Raw genomic sequence first — 19944 nt, 5'->3', positions numbered from 1 at the left:
TATGTATAAAAGACAAATACATTTAAGTAGTTACTTTTAACTCCAAGCCACTTTTCTGTTAATGAGCAGCATCACATCTCCTGGCAAATCCTAATTTGATTCAATTTAAATTATATCTGCAAGTGTAGAGGGTTTATGATGAATACTAGCCTTATCATTTGGTTTTACATGAACATTTTTGCTCTGTTGAGCTTTAGCTGTTTCAGAGTAAAGAATTACTGCATAGTGCACTTATACCAATTAATAGACATTGAAATATTTTACTGCCTAACTAATAAAGACTATACTTAACTAACTAAATGAATAAAATAAAGTTACTGAAGCACTAAGATCACTATCACTAGTATAACATCATAGAAACAGCCCAGCAGTAGAGAAACCCCGTCATGCTGCTCAACAGCCAGATAAATTGTTAAATGGCCTACACATAACTATGCTGTGTTAAGAGTTAGCAAGCACAACGAAGATAAACTATCAACCAAACTTGATTCATATCTGACCCAGGTAGACTGCTGTTCATCACTTCTTACCTGAAGTTCAAATTCCCCTCCAGTCGCACCGACGGTGCCGTCGTCATATAATGCGGCGGCCGCGGGTCTCCTCCTCCTGCCTCCCCTTCACCTCATTACCTGCTGCGGCTGCTTTGGATGCCAGTGCGGGTGCGGTCACTGATGCTGCCGCTGAAGAAGCTCCGCCACAGCCAGCAAACATCTGTTATTTTAACACATTTGGCAGCATCTTCCTAAAGGGCTTGTCTCTTTTTCTCTCTTATTTTTTCCGCACCGCCTTTGAGTTTCTTCTCAATTTTGTCAGTCTCCTCTCTCTCTAGTCTGTATGATTGATTGACTGGCAGCCGAGGCCCAAGTGGGAGGGGGCATCGGCCCTCGGCTGTAATTGGTCCAGCCCAGAATCAATCATGACTAATGGGCCGATCTACCAGTTTTGTGTACCAATAGGTATCATGACATGACTAAAAAAACTGCTGCTAACACATTGTGATGAATTTGGGTGTTCTGACATCATTTAAGATAAAGACTCCAAATAAGTGTTGCTCAGTTTCTACATGATGGACCAAGTGTCATGTGGCAGAAATATTGGATAGTATACTTATGTGTTTGTACCTGGTTTGCTAGGACCATCTATTGCATGATTAAGAGTGTGATTTTATTTATTTATTTATTATGTTATTTATTGCATGTTTTAGTGTGTACAGTTTAAACCAGGCATGTATTTTACAGCACTTTCTGCTTTCCACTCTGAAAAACTCTAATTACTAATCCTCTGCACCTGCACCAGTTTCAGTCCTGAGCACATGCTCTGCTCTTTCTTTTGCTGGAGGGGAGCATCTCTGCCTATTAAAGCTGGGGTATGCTATATTAATTCATATTTGAAATCAAATGGTCTGCAAGGACAGTAGACGTCTGCACCTCCACTTAGCTCTGTTTCCAGACTTTAGAAAGTCTAGGCCGTGACAGGAGACTTCCGCCAATCACGGGTTATTTCCTGTTGCCTGTTCTACAAATGCAGATGCTCGTGCACGTCCCTTCAGTGTGTAGATTAAGGCTGGGGCACTGGGTCTGCACCATTACTATGCCTGCATACGCCAGTGGTGCACACCATCTGTTATTGTTGCCGGCACGTCCACCGGATCCATCGCTAAGTTTCAACGGTGAGACCGGTTTTTAGTCACCACGACTACATAGCTCCTGCAAACACAAACTCAAGTCATGGGAGACTGATAAGACAATAACCCGATGAATGTCATTCAGGCTGGCATGAAATCATATTACGAACAGTACTGTCTGTGGAGTGGAAACGCAAGGATAGGAAATGTATGAAATGTAGAGTGATGGAGCCCGTGCAACATGCTTCAGTGCCAGCTGAGCCCACAACAAACAAAGTTATAGGAAGAAGTGGCCAAAATGGGAGTTGAGACTTAGTCTTTAAGAACTCTGGAACAGAAGAGCAATAATAAATAAAAAGTAGAAACTACATTGTAAAAGTTGTTACCCTAATTAGAATGATATCTGGATATAAATGGGTAGCAGATGAGGAGGAATTAATAGACATAAATAGGGCATTGATGAGATCAGCAATCGACAGGTGTTTATTTAAGAGGCAGCAGCCAAATCTCTCCTAATTAAAATAAACGTACCATAAAACAATGGCCTGGAACTTAGTATTGGTGCAATGAGGTCAACTCCAACTCATGCTGTGCTGGTAGAATCAGGAGAAATCCCAGTAGAGCTCAGAGGGGATAAACTTTCATTAGCTCACTGGATTTGTCTTAAAGGATGTGGGGATGAAAACACCACTAAAAGTGTCATAAAAGAATGCTGGGAGTAAAATAAATTTGAGGGAATGGTTTTGGATGGAATATAAAAGATAAATCAGAAAAATATTATATAAAAAAAAGCATTTTAATTCCCCTACTCCAATAAGCAATGTTCCCCCATGGCTATTTCCTAAAGCTAAAGCTAATGCTGATGTTTGATTTTTGTTGGGTGCCCACACATGTAGGGTTAAAGGGGAATTCATTTGCAGGCAGGCTAGCTGAAAGGTGACGCAACATGAGACATATAATAGACACTTCATTTGGAAAAGGGGAGGGTTGTTGTGGGAGTTCAACTCAGGACCCAAATGCAAACACAACCAGGAAAGAGGGAATGGTTAAAGGCACCTGAAGAAGGAGCTGAAGACTTGTATGAAATGATGGTGGAGGTGGGCTAGGAATGGCAAGGCATAGCAGGCAGATTAGCTGAAGGCAGAGCAGTCCAAATCTGGAGGCAGGAGATGAGAATGAGGCTGGATGTGGCGGATTATAGTTTAGGCTAGCGTGGTGAACCCGAGACACAGAACACAGTGTGAATTGGTGTCCAGAAGTACAAAAAAACAACCCCAAAGTGTGAAAAAACTAGAAGTTGGCAGTGATGACTGAACGATCTGGCAGAGTGTGGATGTCTGAGCCAGGGTTTCTACACCGCGGTGGCTTGATTGTAGATGAGGTTCAGGTGTGCAGGTTCAGCAGCTGCTGGCACTCAGGAGGATTGGCAGGAGGAGGGAACCAGAAGGCCAGGCCCGGCCAACACGCAGAGACAGACTGAAAACAAACATGAGACACTAGAAAGGGGGAACGGAAAGCTGAAACCCTAACAGAGGTAGAACACTAATCAAAAAGAAAATATCAGGACTTTGGCAGAAAAGATGGGATAGGGGCAGTAAGAGCAGAACATACTATGAGGTACAGAAGACAGTTAAGAGCACAGAGTGTCAAAGGAAGCAGTAGCAGAGAGGACGTAGTTATATCCAGCTTAAGGTTTGATCATACTGGCTTGGTGCCTGGCATTCACGTGAGTGCCACCAGACATGATCCACCCACTTAAACACCAGTGCAGACCAGCACCCCCCTGGTTACTTGGTCTGCAAGAGTGTTCAGGTGGGTGGAGTGTGTCAAGTAGCATCCACATGCATGCCAGGACCCAAAGTTTCCCAGCAGAACAATGCACTGTAACAAGGTGATTCACTTCGCCTGTCAGTGATTTTAATGTTATGGCTGATTACAACAGAGGGTATGAGAGGCAGGACAAGGATGGAATTTAGGTGGGATACTAGGAACAAATGCAGAGGAGGTGTGAGAACTCAGAGGGGTGTAATACATTTCCTAATAAACACTCTTGGTTGAATAGAATATACTTTTACTTTTTTTATTTATTTATTTTTTTCATTCCTATTGAATATACAGTCAGGTCCATAATTATTTGGACAATGATACAGTTGTCGTCATTTTGGCTCTGTACACCACCACAATGGGTTTTAAATGAAACAATGAATACCTGCTTAAAGTGCAGACTCTCAGCTTTCATTTAAGGCTTTTTTCAAAAATGTAGTATGAACCGTGTAGGAATGACAACCATTTCTTCACACAGTCCCCCGACTTTAAGGGCTCATAAGTATTTGGACAAACTAACATAATCATCAATTAAACAGTCAGTTTTAATACTTGGTTGCAAATCCTTTACAGTCAATGACTGCCTGAAGTATTGGACACATAGGCATCACCAGATGCTGGGTTTCTTCCCTGGTGATGCTCTGCCAGCCCTTTACTGCAGCCGTCTGCACTTCCTGCTTGTGTTTTGGGTGTTTTGCCCTCAGTTTTGGCTTCAGCAAGAGAAACGCATGCTCAGTTGGATTCAGGTCAGATGATATGACTTGGCCATTGCAGAACATTCCACTTCTTTGCCTTAAAAATGTCTTTGGTTGCTTTTGCAGTATGCTTCAGGTCAATGTCCAACTGCACTGTGAAGCATCGTCCAATGAGTTTTGAAGCATTTGGTTGAATCTGAGCAGGTAATGGTGCCCCAAACACTTCAGCTTTCATCCTGCTGCTCTTGTAAGCAAGACAAGACTTCACTAGAATAAATACAGAGGGTTTATCACAAGATGCAAACCATTGGTTAGCCTTAAAAATGGAAGGCCAGATTAGAGTTTGTCAAAAACCATCTAAAAAGCCTGTACAGTTGTGGAACAGCATACTATGGACAGATAAAACAAAGATCAACTACCAGAATGATGGGAAGACAAGAGAAGGAAGAAGGAAAGGAACTGCTCATGATCCAAAGCACACCACCTCATCAGTGAAGCATGGTGGAGGTACTGTTAAGTCATGGCCATGTATGGCTGCCAGTGGAACTGGTTCTCTTGTATTTATTGATGATGTGACTGCTGACAAGAGCAGCAGGATGGAAGCTGAAGTGTTTGGGGCACCATTATCTGCTCAGATTCAACCAAATGCTTCAAAACTCATTGGACGATGCTTCACAGTGCAGTTGGACAATGACCTGAAGCATACTGCAAAAGCAACCAAAGACATTTTTAAGGCAAAGAAGTGGAATGTTCTGCAATGGCCAAGTCATATCATCTGACCTGAATCCAATTGAGCATGCGTTTCTCTTGCTGAAGCCAAAACTGAGGGCAAAACACCCAAAACACAAGCAGGAAGTGCAGACAGCTACAGTAACGGGCTGGCAGAGCATCACCAGGGAAGAAACCCAGCATCTGATGATGCCTATGTGTCCAACACTTCAGGCAGTCATTGACTGTAAAGGATTTACAACCAAGTATTAAAACTGACTGTTTAATTGATGATTATGTTAGTTTGTCCAAATACTTATGAGCCCTTAAAGTTGGGGGACTGTGTGAAGAAATGGTTGTAATTCCTACACGGTTCATACTACATTTTTGAAAAAAGCCTTAAATGAAAGCTGAGAGTCTGCACTTTAAGCAGGTATTCATTGTTTCATTAAAAACCCATTGTGGTGGTGTACAGAGCCAAAATGACGACAACTGTATCATTGTCCAAATAATTATGGACCTGACTGTATACAAGATACTGTTTTGCGTACTCCGGTACGGTAGGTGGCGATATGCACCTAAAAGTTACATCCGCCAAAAAAAACATCGACGAAGAAGAAAAAGTAGTTTCTCCGGATGAAAACTTGACTCAATGGCGAATACTCCTGCAGGGAAAATTGCTATCCCAGCCCTGGCGACAACTGCTTACACTGCCAAACAACCCAAAAAGAGAAAGACGGACCTGTCTAAAAGACAGTCAAAGAGAGAGTCTGACAATAAACGAAATAAAACTCGAGTTAATCTCGGAGAAGCGTTTCAGAGGTGGAGAGAACTTCGCGACAGGATGGGCTTCAAACTGGATTCACAGCTCGCAGTTTTCCTCATCGACTGGTAAGTTAACAGATAAGCTACAAACTTCATTTACCTGTAGTATCGAGAGTTAATGTAGTGGTTTGTGAGGTTGTGTGTTTGGTAGCGATAGTATGAAAGCAGGTCGGGCTATTTGAATGTTGCTAACAGTTAGCCTTCCGCCAACTATAAAGAAAGCCTCACAGTTGCAGCAAATTAAAGTTAATTAGTCACAGTATGTCATGTGAAGGGGATTTACGGGACCACAAGTTGGCAAAGACATCAGAGGAGAATCACAGTTTCACTGAAGACACATTGCTAGGCAACAGCTTGACTCCATGTTTACTTCCTGTCAGCTGACGTCACTAACACACGGAAGATATTCCAACAGGAAGAAGAATGATAATGTTATCAAGGTTGAAAGGGTCTGTAATGAGTGTTGGGGAAGCAAAATCATAGCTCTGAAAGGTACCAGCTATTTCACACTGGAGGAAGAAGGGAGGAATCTAGTTTGGTTAACTAGATACTTTTTTTTTAAAGATAATTTGGCCAAACTACTTTGTAAAGATAAATAAAATTGGCAGTCTACATGTGATCAAAATAATATAACTATTATATATATAACTATAGCAGAGCATATAAAAGCTGTCTTTCCCAGCACAGTTTGTGCACGAGGAACAGACAACAAAACTAAATCTTGACTATAGCTACAGTCAGATTTATGTTCAGTTAAAGTACAAATGTACAAAGGGAGTTTACCCACTATGGCATTGTAATTGAACAAATACCAGTGATTGAGCCTACAAAATATCAAAGCTGGCCAACCAGCCCTGGAATAAAACACACACAATGATGAGTGAGGGATTTACAATTTGTAACAAATCTCAGTGCACTATGATATGCAGTATCTAACATGTGCAAACACTGTGCAGATGTGTTTATGTACAACAAAATACCATAATCCAGAACATGTAAAAACGTAGCAGCAACCAGTCTTTTTCTGGCCTCAAAGGAAAAACAGGACTTGTTTCTGAAATAAAACCTGAACTTCACACTTAAGTTATTGTGTCAGAATTATTGTTTAACATAATTTTTGTGTTATACATTTCATCATAATCTTTTATTAACATTCATCTCCCTGTTAGTGATTGTTTAATGTTATCCTGTAAAGCACCTTGTAAAGTGTTTTTGAACATGAGCCCTCTGAATGAATCATCAGTCATCTTTCGGACGTTTAATAATAATGATAATGATCGAGATTTTACAGAGACAGCGGTTCGCAGAAATGTAATTAATAGTACGGATGCTACAAATCACCACAACCATGTGTAATTACAGCTGTCCTTGCAAAGTTTTAGAACCTCGCCGTCAGTAAAATGGCTCTTTCTTTACTGTTTTTCTCACAAGTATGTGCAAAGGCATTTTTACATTCATTTATGGCAAACTGTGGGTGTGGAAATGAGGCTTGTGCACATGTGCCCAGTGCCAGACTGATTGTGATTTATAAAACAGAATCTGGGTGTGCGCATGGTGTTATAAATCTGACACATAAGCAAGAATTCTTATGCTTATTTTTGCCTTTGAGTTTTAGTCATGAATCTACACAGAGTATTATGTATCTGGCCCCTGGTTTTTCAACAATATTCAAACTTGAACAACTAGCTCAAACTCTTCCCACAACAGTCACCCGCACCACCAGTGGAAGTGTTAGTTTCACACACAGTCACAACCTGTGCAAACCATCTATGTTAATCTCAGCCTATGATGTCTTCATTTGTTATTAATGCTTTATTTTATTATGCAGTGGTTAGCATTGTCGCCTCACAGCAAGACAGTTCCTGGTTCGATCCCAGGAGGGAGCCCTTCTGTGCAGAGTTTGAATGCTCTCCCTGTGTCAGCGTGGGTTTTCTCTGGGTACTCCGGCTTCCTCCCACAGTCCAAAGACATGCAGGTTAACTGGTGACTCTAAATTGTCCATAGGTGTGAATGTGAGTGTGAATGGTGAATGTCTGTCTCTATGTGTCAGCCTTGTGATAGTCTGGTGACCTGTCCAAGGTGTCCCACGCCTCTCACCCAATATCAGCTGGGATAGGCTCCAGCCCCCGAGACCTCCAACAGTATAAGTGGTCACAGAAAATGAATGAATGAACTTTATCTTATATCCCTTTGCTATGATATGTGTTATCAAAATCTATAGTGATATTGTGAGTATGTGTGTTGCAGTTATGAGAAGACGAGGCTAAAATCTACACCACAGAAGGTTGGATACGTTGCCAGACTGCCAGACCCAGCAGCATCTATCATTCTGGCTGAATCTCTCTGATAGGTGAGTCCAACTCTTTACGTGTGAAACCAATGGTGCAGGTGGAGGGGATTAGTAGTTAGAGCTCCTCAGAGTCAAAGGCAGAAAACTCGAAGAGGCTGTAAAATACATGCCTGGTTAAAACTGTACACTCCATAAACTATTATATTTCTGCCTTATGACATAAGCAACAACTTCAGAGGGCCTGTGTAATATATGGGCTGTGGGTTTGGCAGCTTGTTGCAGAGCTTACTGAAGTGGCAAAAAAAAAATGTATGAATGCAGCTCTAACAGTGAAAATGTGTGAGCTGATGATTGACAAAGCTAAAAGGAAAGCTGTAGTAATACAAGCTTTCCACATCTCAAGTATAAAATTGAAGCTCCAGTTAGGTAATCTTGATAGTTCCTGTGGGGGTTACATACATGAGTGTTTCATTCATCTTTTCAGAGTGCCTTTTCCAGCCTCTGCACCATCCAGACTCTATCAGTTACAACAACACGCAGTGATTCGTGTTTCAGATTGTCAGCCCGCCATCAAACTGAGGTTCACTTGAGTAACATGGGAAAAGGGGGCTGGGGATCCAAGGCCTGTTTAAGTTGGCAGGAATCACTTGTTAATTTTGGTTTGCTGTGCACACCGCATACTTACTCACAAGGTATATTTGGGAACTTTAAAATTGCCGGGGGTCACTGGAAGGGGATTTTTAGAGGAGCTTAATGATTGTTGTTTTCTGCTAACTATAGTTGCTTGGCATCTCCAGTCATTGCCAGAAAATGTTTGTCAAGATGAAATCCGCTAGTGTGGCATCTTTTTGGTGACTCAGGAAAGCAGCAGTGTTTTTATCGTGGGATTTGTAAAGGTTTAATCAACCTGAGCGTAGTATAATTACTGTGAAACGACAGCAGTGAATGAAGTTAAAACATGAAAATCTCCAATATAGACTCAGAGAACGAGAGTCAAAGGAAGTGAAGTGAGAAGTGTGGGCACGGTATGCTATAGCTGTGGTGAAAAACACCAGGCCGAGCCAGCATAAACCCCAAGGCCACATGTGCACTCTGGAACCTCTGCCAGCTCCGACTTTTCCCAGGTGGAATATATTTCACCGCTTCATAGATGTGTAATTTTCTCGCCCCAGAGGCTTAGCAACAGGCTGAAAACTCTAACTTCACAATTTATTTTTCTGAGAGTCATTAATGATCAGGATATAACACCTCTCTCCCTCTTTCCACATGAACACTTAAAGCCTGATTGGCTGTGAAGTGGATTGAGTAGCTGTGATGTAGTGTAATGGAGTAATGGTTTGCTGCCCAACGCAGCACACAGCACCGGTGCTTTCTGCTGACTCAGTGATGTGATGTTGTGCCTGTACATGGCTGGGTTTCTGCACGTAACTAGTAATCCTGTTTTATCTAATCAAAGGAGATCTATACCGCGCTTGGATGGTATCAGGGTATTAAGGTATACCAGGGTATTAGAATGAAGTAAGGTTTCCTCTATGTGTGGTAATCTGAGCTTCTCTGTTTTTTGTTGTGATAGACAGTCTGACTGCATGTGCATGTTAGTGCATGTGTGCCCCTGTGTGTGTATCTCATCGGCTAGCTAATCACTACTGTTCTGCACTGTGTACATACGGTTATAATGCCATCCTGACTCACACTGGTGGAACGGTGTCATCACGGAGGCGTAGCACTCACCCTCCCGTGCCCTTCTAGGTCAGCTGAGTTAACACTGTTGACCTGTTAGCGCTGTTGCCATTATTAGCGCTGTTCCTGCTGTTAGAAACATTAGCTGCTAGCCGTCAGCTCAGCCACCTCCATGTTGAGAGCTGTGTGCAGATCTAAATCACGCATACGCTTTGAATATCATATTGAGCTACTATTTCATTGCAGGAGGGTTTTTTTTGCCTATGTTGGTCACAAAAACACTGGCTAATCACAGAATTCACCTGAATGGTTTTACTGTTTAAATGCTGTACAGTCTGATTAATGTCGTTGTAAATGAGAACTGATGGATACTGAAATTTAACTCGATATATATTAATAGCTGACTATGTTTGCAGCATAGTCAGGTCACATTTAGTCAGCTGTGGTGCAATTGAAAAGCTATAGTAAATAGACATTTACACAGCATTTACACAATGTGGTCACTCTTATAAGTCTCCATAGATGACAAGAAAGCCTGATCCTAAAGGTACACTATTCATTTTTCATATTGATAAGTGTTCTCCCATGCCCTTAAAAACAATAGTGCTGTTTTTATCGTGACACCTGTTGCTACAATAATTTGTGAAATGATTATTTTTCAGAGTTGTTTGTCCAACAGAAAACAAATGATGGTGACACTTCAAAGGGATTTTTTCATTCTCAGAGTCTCCTAAATGATATATTTTGCAAAGCCATGTGACTCACTAATGCCTCTTGATGGACATGTTTTTCTTAGTGGTCATCGACTGCTTACATTTTAGTAAGATTTACAGCACTGGCAAGTGAACCCTCTGCTACAGTAACACCTCATTAATACAACGATCTCATAATGGAGACCAGTTCCTTTCCCAGCTTTTTTTCTTAATGTCTTTTAGATAAGATTAAAATGAACAGATCTCAGTGCAGAACAGTGATTGATTTCTCTTTATATTCCTTTTTTTAAAATGTCATGCTTTCTCCTCAGCCTTCTGCCTCGTCACATTGTGTAATTACAGTCATGACGACATTAAATCTGTCAGGAATGGGAGGTGACACACAGAGAGACATTACCTAACCTGGACCAACACACACACACACACTTAAACATATACGCTCACAACTTGAGACGTTAGCTAACCGTTAACTTGACAGGCCCCCAAAGAGCTCATTACGTAGACAGCTGTAAAAACACACTTGGCCTTTCACTCTGGCTCAGGTAACCATTATTCTGTGCGTGTGTGTGTGTGTGTTGTGATCACACCTGCTGCAGTGTGTGTAGTGAATCAGCAAGTAACTCTGAAAATAAATAGAGTGCTCAGGCTGATGATTGAAATGCACAAATTGTGAAATTGTGATTGCAGTGATGAGGCTCAAGGCCAACCTCACGTCCTCACACAGAGACAGAGCCGGATGATTTATAAGTGCTACCCAAAGTGAACATTTAATTAAAAACATAAAGAAAGCAAACAAAAAGATTTTCAAAAGTCAGACAACTTGTTTTTTCATGCTGGTGTCAGTATTCTTTGGATAGGAGGACATCTTGATTGAATCTTAAATGTTGGGTTGCTGTTTTCCACAGGTTGGCCACACACTGGTGTTACTGTTCCCTCGCTGCACTTTCAAGACACTGACTTGAAAATAAGGGCCTGGATGGACCTTTTGAACCCTTGAGTCACCCAGCTGGAGACAGTGTTTCTGTTGGCAGTGACCGCAGCGAGGAGGGTGAGGACCCACTCCATGCACGAGAGCGTCTGCAGAGTCACGACAGACAATGGAGGAACAGTCTGAACCCTGTTTTTGTCCCTGCTGAGGTACTTCACAAACTTCTCCTGGAAGCTGTGAACAAAGGAGTGGGTCTGGTCATTGATTTATCACGGCAGAGATATAACAGATGTTTTAAGTCTACGTGTCCTCACAGGAACACAGAACAGTTTGTTTTAAGATATTATTCACTCTCTTTCTGAGACTAAAATAGGTAAATAGATTAACTAGGCTCTGGAGGTGGATTAGCAATTAGCCAAGGCTAGCAATCACTCTAGCTTGGCATAAAGACAGGAAGTAGAGGAAAACTAGTTCTATAAATGTGGCTGTTACACCTTGCAGATTTGCAAACACAAACAGAAAGGTAGAAAGAGCAGGTGCTGTAACCACTTCTCAGCAGACAGCCACAGATTATGTCATCATTGTGAGTTTGCCAGGAAACTCGTGTTAGTTCCAGCAGGTATGCTAACTCCCTCACAACCCCTTTTTTTTTTTTTTTTACCAATTTGTGTATGTATAAAAAATGAGATGTAAAATAATAATTTGTGAGCTTTGGAGAGCCAGGCTAATTAATGCTAAGCTATATGTTAATTCCTTCCAACATACAGTTTTATACTTAATGCACAGACATCAGAATGGTATCATTTTCTGAGCTAAGTCTTTGGAAGAAAGCTTGAAAGCATTTTCCTCAAAATGTTGCACTAGTACTTATTTTAATAAGGCAACCAGATTACATATGCGTCTTTGTGAGGTGGATGTATTCATGTAGGGGATAATGTACAGCGAGCAGGTCATTATTGCAAAATAAACCCTGACAGGGTGATGCAAAGCCATAAAATCTGCAATAATGACCTGCTCACTGTACAGTATCCCACTTATTACCAGATTTGGAAGTAACTTGTTACTGTAATTCCACTACTTTGGGTGGTAACTAGTAATGTAACTGATTACTTCAAGTAAATAACACAGTTATAGTTGCAGAAATGGGCTTTATTACTTGTTACCTGACATCTAATGTCACCTGTAGTGATGTGCGGCTCAGCCGAGAAGCATTTAGTTCCTCCATTGTGTGTATGTGTGGGTCTGTTTCTGTAAGTCATTAATAAATTTACGTTACTCGGAGTGCAACGGGACCCGCCAGTTAATGTGCAAGAATTAAATAACAGTTAATGTTACAAAGAATACATTTCAGTATTTTTATGTTTTTGTAGATAACTTAGTAGTTTTATTTCATTAGGCATATCATGATAAAAAATAACAGACAGAAGTCTGAGAAACAGTTGGTATTTCATTTTACTCGTCCAAAAGAGTCTTAAAACCTGACTAGTATTGATTAATTTTTAAGACTGGTAAAGCTACATTAACTAACCCTATCAAAACATGTGTTTATTATGTTTTATTGTTCCTCTACTTACTTTTCATCATCGGGATAATGGGTACAATCATAGATAGAATCTGACAGTTGTCTTGTCCCACACTGCGCAACAGCAACACTAAAATAATATAGGTATGGGTACACACTGTTGACCGTCCCAAGAGTCAGAGCAAAACATAGTGAAGCAGCGTTTTGTTATCATGCAGCACAAACCATAACCTCCCAGATGATGTTAGACAAGCCCTGACTCTGATTACTTTTAAGTCAAAGCCAAAAACATTCCTTTTTTACACTGCCTACTCCACCCTGTAGTGACTGCAACATGATTTTAAAACTCAATTTTAAATCATTTTAAATAATCTTTTTATCTTTGCACTTCTTGTCTGCACTTTTGCTATTTTTAATGGCGATTTTTTTAAAATTGTAAATCATTTATTAATTGTATCTTTTATATCTATTTTTTCTTTACTCTTTTCTGTATGTTTTATTATGTTTCATATATATATATTGCTCTGTAAAGCACTTTGAATTGCTCTTGTGTATGAAATTTGCTATTCAAATAAAGCTGCCTTGTCTACTTTTCAGTAACTTGCACAACACTGTTTATTAAGTGCCTGCTTACTAAAGAAATCATTACTCTCACACAAAATATTGATTTAAAAATGACAATCCAATCAGAATCAAGCTTTGACATCTGGCTAGAATTCATCTCAGGTTTCAGTTGGTCTTGAATGCATTTACACTCAGCTTTTTTGAGATCGGACAGCTACTCAATCAGCCCAAGACATATGAAGCGATGTCCCTTTTACAGAGTGTAAAGAAGGCTACACGGCCTGTTCAAGGCGGAATGCTGCACTGTTATTTCATCATACCGTTCTTTATGACAGGTGGTCCGCCCTGGTCCGCTTCCATGGATAGTTCGGTTCGTTTGGACAGGTGTGAACGCTCATTCGAACTCTGGTGCGGACCAAACAAGCGAACCCTGCTGGGGATCTCGGTTCACTTGCAAGTGAACCCTGGTGCAAACGGACTACCCAGCAAACCAAAGAGAGGAAGTGAACCAAAGAGAGGAAATGACGTAGAGCGCAGTGCATTTTGGGTAGAAAAAAACAAAACAAAGCCAACAGCGTGAACCAGGTGAAGCAGAGGTAAAAAGAAAAAGTTGGAAAATGTCTCATGGGCAGACGTGGAATAGTGAGGAGGTGCAGGCGGTTAACCCATAAATTTAGTGTTGCTCTATCTCTGAAGAGTATGGATTTCGGTTTTCGGTCCTGGCCAATCGATGAGCCAGGTTTTCTTCTTCCTCATGCTTTTTTTCTTCCTGGTCAGTGGTTGTTTCAGGCAATACTGCCCCCAAATGAGCAGCTGTTGTAACTGTGTGACGTTGTCCATCCGGTTTGGTCCGCTTTAAAAAGTGCAGTGTGAAATTGAACCGAACCAAATTAAGGTGTGAAATTTTTCGGCATTCCCCGCCCAATCAAACCGAGTCCCCTGGACTATCCTGGTGTGAATGCACCTTCTGCGTAAAAGGAACAGCCAGCAAGATGGGACCATGGATGGGATTTGTGTGACGTTTTAACGATGTGTTATGTGTACGACCCATTGCTGGGAGATTTAAATAGCAGCTAGAAGCAGTTAGCAGCTAACTCAAAGAAGAAGAACAGCAGCTGAAGTTTTTTCAAACTGGCAAGACAATGAGGTCCGGGAGCTCCTTACCCACAGAGCAGAGGATGAGATCAGCCGCCATATGAGAGCGATGGCAAATGATTGTTATTGTTTAGAAAGTGCTGCCGACGCGTATGTTATATGTCGCACTAGGGGCCAACACTGTTGTGTTACACATCACACCTGTCATGCCTGCCTCTTTTGCTTCTAGGGTGTCAGCATGCTGTCTAAGATCGCACACTGCGGTGGCATTATGCATGCGTTGTTTGGTCCTGTGTAAAAAAAGCAAACGTGGCGTGATGAAGGGACTTTTTAGCAGCTCTAATGTGGAATCTCTGTGGAAAAAGGGGTATTGACTCATTGCATTGTGAAGTGCACCAGTGCCTCATGATTGAGATCTGCCGCTTCTGTTAGCTCAGTTTGCTTTTGCCAGGTTTAACAGGTTGAAAGTCTGTTTGGAATATACTGTAAATGTATGCATCTGAGGGGGAAAGATAGTTCTAATATGATAGAGAGCTTGTCATGAAAAAACAGACTTGCAATTTTCACATCACACACCTGTTTACCTTGAGCACCTGCCCAGCTCCTGATCCACTCACTGTTTTCCTTCAGAGGAAAATGACTCGCCTTGCAAAACAGCTTCCTTCAGACACTCTGAAGTTATTTCAATAAGTAACCTAACATTTAATACAGAGACTAAATTAAAGTATTACATGTTTGTTTGGTTTGCATGGCAGCGGGGGAAAAATGAGGTCTCGTATTATTATAACCATGTGTTTTGAGTTTGGAGCAAAGCTGTGGCCTCAATGAGGAAGATTAGTCTGCAGTCACCAGCTCAAGAACATTGGCTGATTTGTTTTCCTTCGTTTTATTTTTGGCACATTGATTCAGTGTGTCCCGTATTGGCTCCAGGAACTGTCGTGTGAACTGGTTCAGTTTTTAAATGCTTATTTTATTGAGGCTAATTCCAATGAGATGCTTTCGGCCCAGTAATTGAAGCCTGGCGAGAAATCGTAATGAGCAACGCCTCAGAAGCATAAATCAGAACATTACACAACAGATGTGTGGCCAACTTATCCCAATAGAAATGTTGTTTTAAGCACAACAGATAAATGACTACAGTTTTAGACAGAGTTAACAGTCAGCTTTGTAATTTTTCACCAGTATTAAAATAAACAGTCAAAACTTTGCTTTGAAAGACTCATGTCCAGTTTTGTTCGTCAGTGCTTTTGGGATTGTGTCATTAAGGTGGAAATTGGTTATCTGATCCCGTCTTTTACAATCTGACATGTTTTGTTCACGATCTACATCTGCCATCTTTGTTCTCCAGCACTGCCAAACAACTAATTTGAACATAATAGCTTAAAGCTCCGGGTCCTGAATATCATCATCACGCAGTTCAGCAGCAGCATGATGGTGGTCTTGTTGCGTGTTGGTGGATTTTCTCTCATTGCTTCTCTCGTGTGGTGCATCAGTGCCATGCAGTGGCCCACATGGCCCACAGCTGTGGTCACCGAGAGGATGGGCCGTGACAGTTTCTCAATGTTGAAAAACTGTCATTTGGTTTTTAAAATAAAAACATATTTCTCATCTACGTTGCCATCTTCTATAAAACTTCCTCCTCAGTCAAAAAGTCCATCTGTCAGTTTGCAAACTCTGGTGTTCATTGATGAATGGCCCAAAGCAATTTAGCAAAGATTTACCACACAGCAGGGACCAGAGAAACAAAACAAATGTATGTCACCATCTCTTTGCATGTTTTAGCAATAAAAATATTCCCACTGGTCCGTCATGTTTGTCTTTCCTAGTACTGTCAGTTCCTTCACTGTCACCACAGATAATAATCACTTCAATGAGGCTGTAGCTTAAAAACTTGAGTAAATAGACTTCTTTCTTTAAATCTATTTGTGTCTCTAAAACTGTGCTACATGTTTTGGCATTATCAATGTGTAATCTGAAAGTGTCTCTTATGTGACAAAGCCACAGATCATTATCATCTGACTGAGTTTCCTCTCAGTTTTAACAGCGGGTGTTTTTAGCAACTTTCAGCTCTTTTTTTTTTATGGCTCTGTATGCAACTTTTTATATGTTGCTTATTAATCACGTTTAATGCCAATGTAAAAACTGTGACATTATGTGACTTTTCCTGACCCTTCCTGTTGCCTCTAACAGCCTATTGACTGATTTCTATGGAAAGAATTTGGGGCAAATTTTCTGGAAAAATAAAAACGATATCACCTCTGCGTATTTCCAAGTGCTGCTCACTTCAGCTCCCCTATAGCACTAACATTGTGCAACAGTAGCTAACGTTAGTTTGGAAATGGAGTCTACCAACTTCAACAGACTATCAACACCCACCTCAACACAGAGTCTACACATGCTGTGTTTCAGTGATATTAATTTTGCTGCAGCACCCCATAGATGGACCCTCACTTAGCGCTGGAGTTTGCGCTGGTTGAATTTGATCTACAGAGCTCTGCTCCCTGAAGGTCCATCTCCAGAGCTGCTGTCTCAGTGTTGCTAACTCTTTTCTAATGAAAGTAGCTAGCGCTAGCTCCAAAAGTTGCTAAATGTTGGCAGATGATGTTATACTTATATTTGCATATTGCTGATGGTCTGATTAAATCGCTAAGAGGATCTGAAAAGTAGCTAAATCTAGCAAGAATGTTGCCAATTTGGCAACACTGTGCCGTCTGCTCTCCTCTTGGCAAAGTAATCTGTGAGCTGGAAGGACGGCAGTGTACGCTAGGTAATTATTGTCTAATTTTCTGTCTGATAAACAGTAAATTAATTAAAATTCAGTCCCCATAGCCTAAAGTCAGTATCCCTCTTCGAAATATATTGCGTTATTAAGGTTTTAGCTGGCTACTGTTAGCCAGTGTTAGCTTGCTCTTTAACATGAATGAATTGCTTGCTAGCTAAAGTAGCAAAATACTGTCTTGCGTGGATAACTTCAGCTAATTCATCCAGACTCCCAGGGCTGATTTGTAAATTTCTTTATCAGCTAACATCACAAAGCAACCAACAGCAGATCCATGCAGTGTAGCTTAGCTACAGCCAACAAGCTAACCTTAAGTTAGGTTACGGTTAGCTTGTTGGCTGCCCAGTTTGCTGTAGCTTGGCTACTCTACATCAATTTGCCGTTGGTTGCTTTGTGATGGTAGCTGATAAAGTATTTTGCAAATAGCAAGCTACTTGGTATCATAAGGCCAATGGTTCAAATGAAATAGGCCATAGGAGCATTTAATAATAATGATATTTAAATCCTAAACAAACATGCAAGATTTTATGTGTAAATTCATCAGACTTTTTCATATTTTTTCTCTTAATATATCTAACTAGGTAAAAATCATGAAAATGACCCTATTAATCAGTTTCCTATGCCAAGTTCCACAGAAAATTGTGTCATTTGTCTTAAATTTTTATGATGGCCAGCCAAAAATGTAAGCCGGTTCTCAACTTTTGTCGCACATCCAAGAAAGCCGCAAAGATGGCCGCCAAACAGATCCTTGGGATAATGGCTGTGTTTAATGGAACTCCTAAGCTTGTATTTACGACATGTAAGTCATGAAAATGAACTGGTGTACTTAAAGCTTTTAGAAAATCTCCACTTACAATGTTGTGAATACCACACAGGGGGGCATTGATATAGACTCTTTTGTGAACATGGTAAACATGATCCCATTTAAATGCAGCATATTTGTGAAGTTGTAAACGCTTGTAACACCTGCGGAGTGCGAGCACGAGCAACAGGATGCTGACTGCAGTTCACTTAATGGCTTCAGAGAGAGATGTCTCTAATAGCAAGGATTTTCTAAAAGTTACATACAGAATCCACAACTTAGCTGTTCTGTATTTTCTATTTTTTAAGGTTATCGTACCTTAAAAAGGGAGTGTTTCTTTAAAAGCTGCACCCAGCACATGACCCTGTAAAGATGCACAGTCAGACCCGTGGTTAACCTTCATCCAGGGTTTTTGGGAGGAGCTGCAGTACAAAATCCTCTCCTCATTTCCCCCCATGTGTTTAGAATAACAGAAGTGCAGCTGCTCAAATCACTTAGCTCTGCTCTCTCTGCTCTCTGTTTCATTTCAAGTGAAGCAGTGCCTCGTTCATTCAGCACAGCAGCGCTGCCAGAGGAGGGATGTCAGCCATTACATATTTAAATAACCTCTTCCCTGCGTTATGTAAGCAGGTTCCATACCCTGCCATACGTCTGTGTTCTTCCATACTGTAATACACTCTCAACACACACTAAACATAAACATCAGCAGGGACACACGTGCAGAACATCACTTGGTTTTCTGGGTTTCATTTGCACATGTAGGGAATGAAAAAAATGGGAAAACAAAATTGATATGTGTTTAATAATATCACTCATAATAATGTGATTATGTGATGTCATGAGTCCTTCAGAGTTCAGCATCATTTATCAGTCAGCAGCTCCAGGCCTCCAGAAATTACTCTTTTTATTATCAGAATTATATCAATTTTGTCCAATAGCATTTGGAAAGTCCAGAACAGTTGTATAAGTAAATTCCTTTATCCCAATCTCATGTATGGGGACCCAACAGGAAGTCACTCCGCGAGGCCAGAGGAAGTGGTAAAAAATGCAGAAGCATAATGCTGCAATCAATTGCACTCAGAACTGTGCACTGTGGTAACTGATACAGGTCCTCTGTGCATGCCTGTGAAGCTCAGAAACTTAACATACAAACATCAGTTTGCTGCCGCAGTCCATGTTTTCCTGAGCAGATGCACTGGTACGCAATCAAGAAGTCGGGAATACCCACTCAGAATTATCAGTTTTCGACTTGCAGTTGATTGCAGCATAAGGAAACCTGCGTAGGCCTTTTGGGCGCATGGTCAACTTTTATAGAAATGACTGGGGTACCATCTTTAAACATAAAATCCGGTTCTCTTAATTGAGCAGCCGTGAACCAGACAAGGATTCAGAGTCTTGCAGGGACACTCCTAAGGCTGTGTTCACACTATAAGTGGCAACACAACAGCATTACCAGCTACATTATCCCTGAGTCACAGTTGAGTGTTGCTAAAGCGCTTGTTAATGTACTTACATATTCGCAGGCTGATGTGCCTTAGCAACTTGCCACAAAGTACCTTGACTAAACATCATCTGAAGTTTGAATTTGGTCAAAAAAAAAGTGAAAAGTGTTGGGTGACACATGTCACTGGCTTCCATTCAAAATGAGTTGTGTCGCTCATCATATGAACGGGTCCATGTCATTGGTTCGACATCCCATTAGTCCGACTGTCCGCGGTGCTGAACGGCGGAGCAGGCTCACGGCTTATGTGTTTGCCACTTTCTTTTTCATATTAACCCACACCATGATCTTTTCCTGACCCTAACCAAGTGGTTTTTGTGCCTAAACCTAACCAGACCTTAACCACAGGGTGTCATGATGATTTCGGAACGGACTTCGGAACAATGAGTTTAAT

The 19944-nt window shown here is 41.0% G+C and overlaps 1 long non-coding RNA gene across 1 annotated transcript; it reads left to right on the top strand.

The window, feature by feature from the left end:
- Positions 1-5469: 5469 nt before the first annotated feature.
- Positions 5470-13405, top strand: LOC117270525 (uncharacterized). Its single transcript, XR_004502813.2, has 3 exons — positions 5470-5742; positions 7924-8026; positions 11265-13405. It is a non-coding gene; the product is annotated as an uncharacterized LOC117270525 (long non-coding RNA).
- The last annotated feature ends 6539 nt before the right edge of the window (positions 13406-19944 follow it).

This window comes from Epinephelus lanceolatus, chromosome 13 (assembly GCF_041903045.1).
Source record: "Epinephelus lanceolatus isolate andai-2023 chromosome 13, ASM4190304v1, whole genome shotgun sequence".
Classification (NCBI taxonomy): Eukaryota; Metazoa; Chordata; class Actinopteri; order Perciformes; family Serranidae; genus Epinephelus; species Epinephelus lanceolatus.
This window is presented reverse-complemented; position numbering and strand designations above follow the sequence as displayed.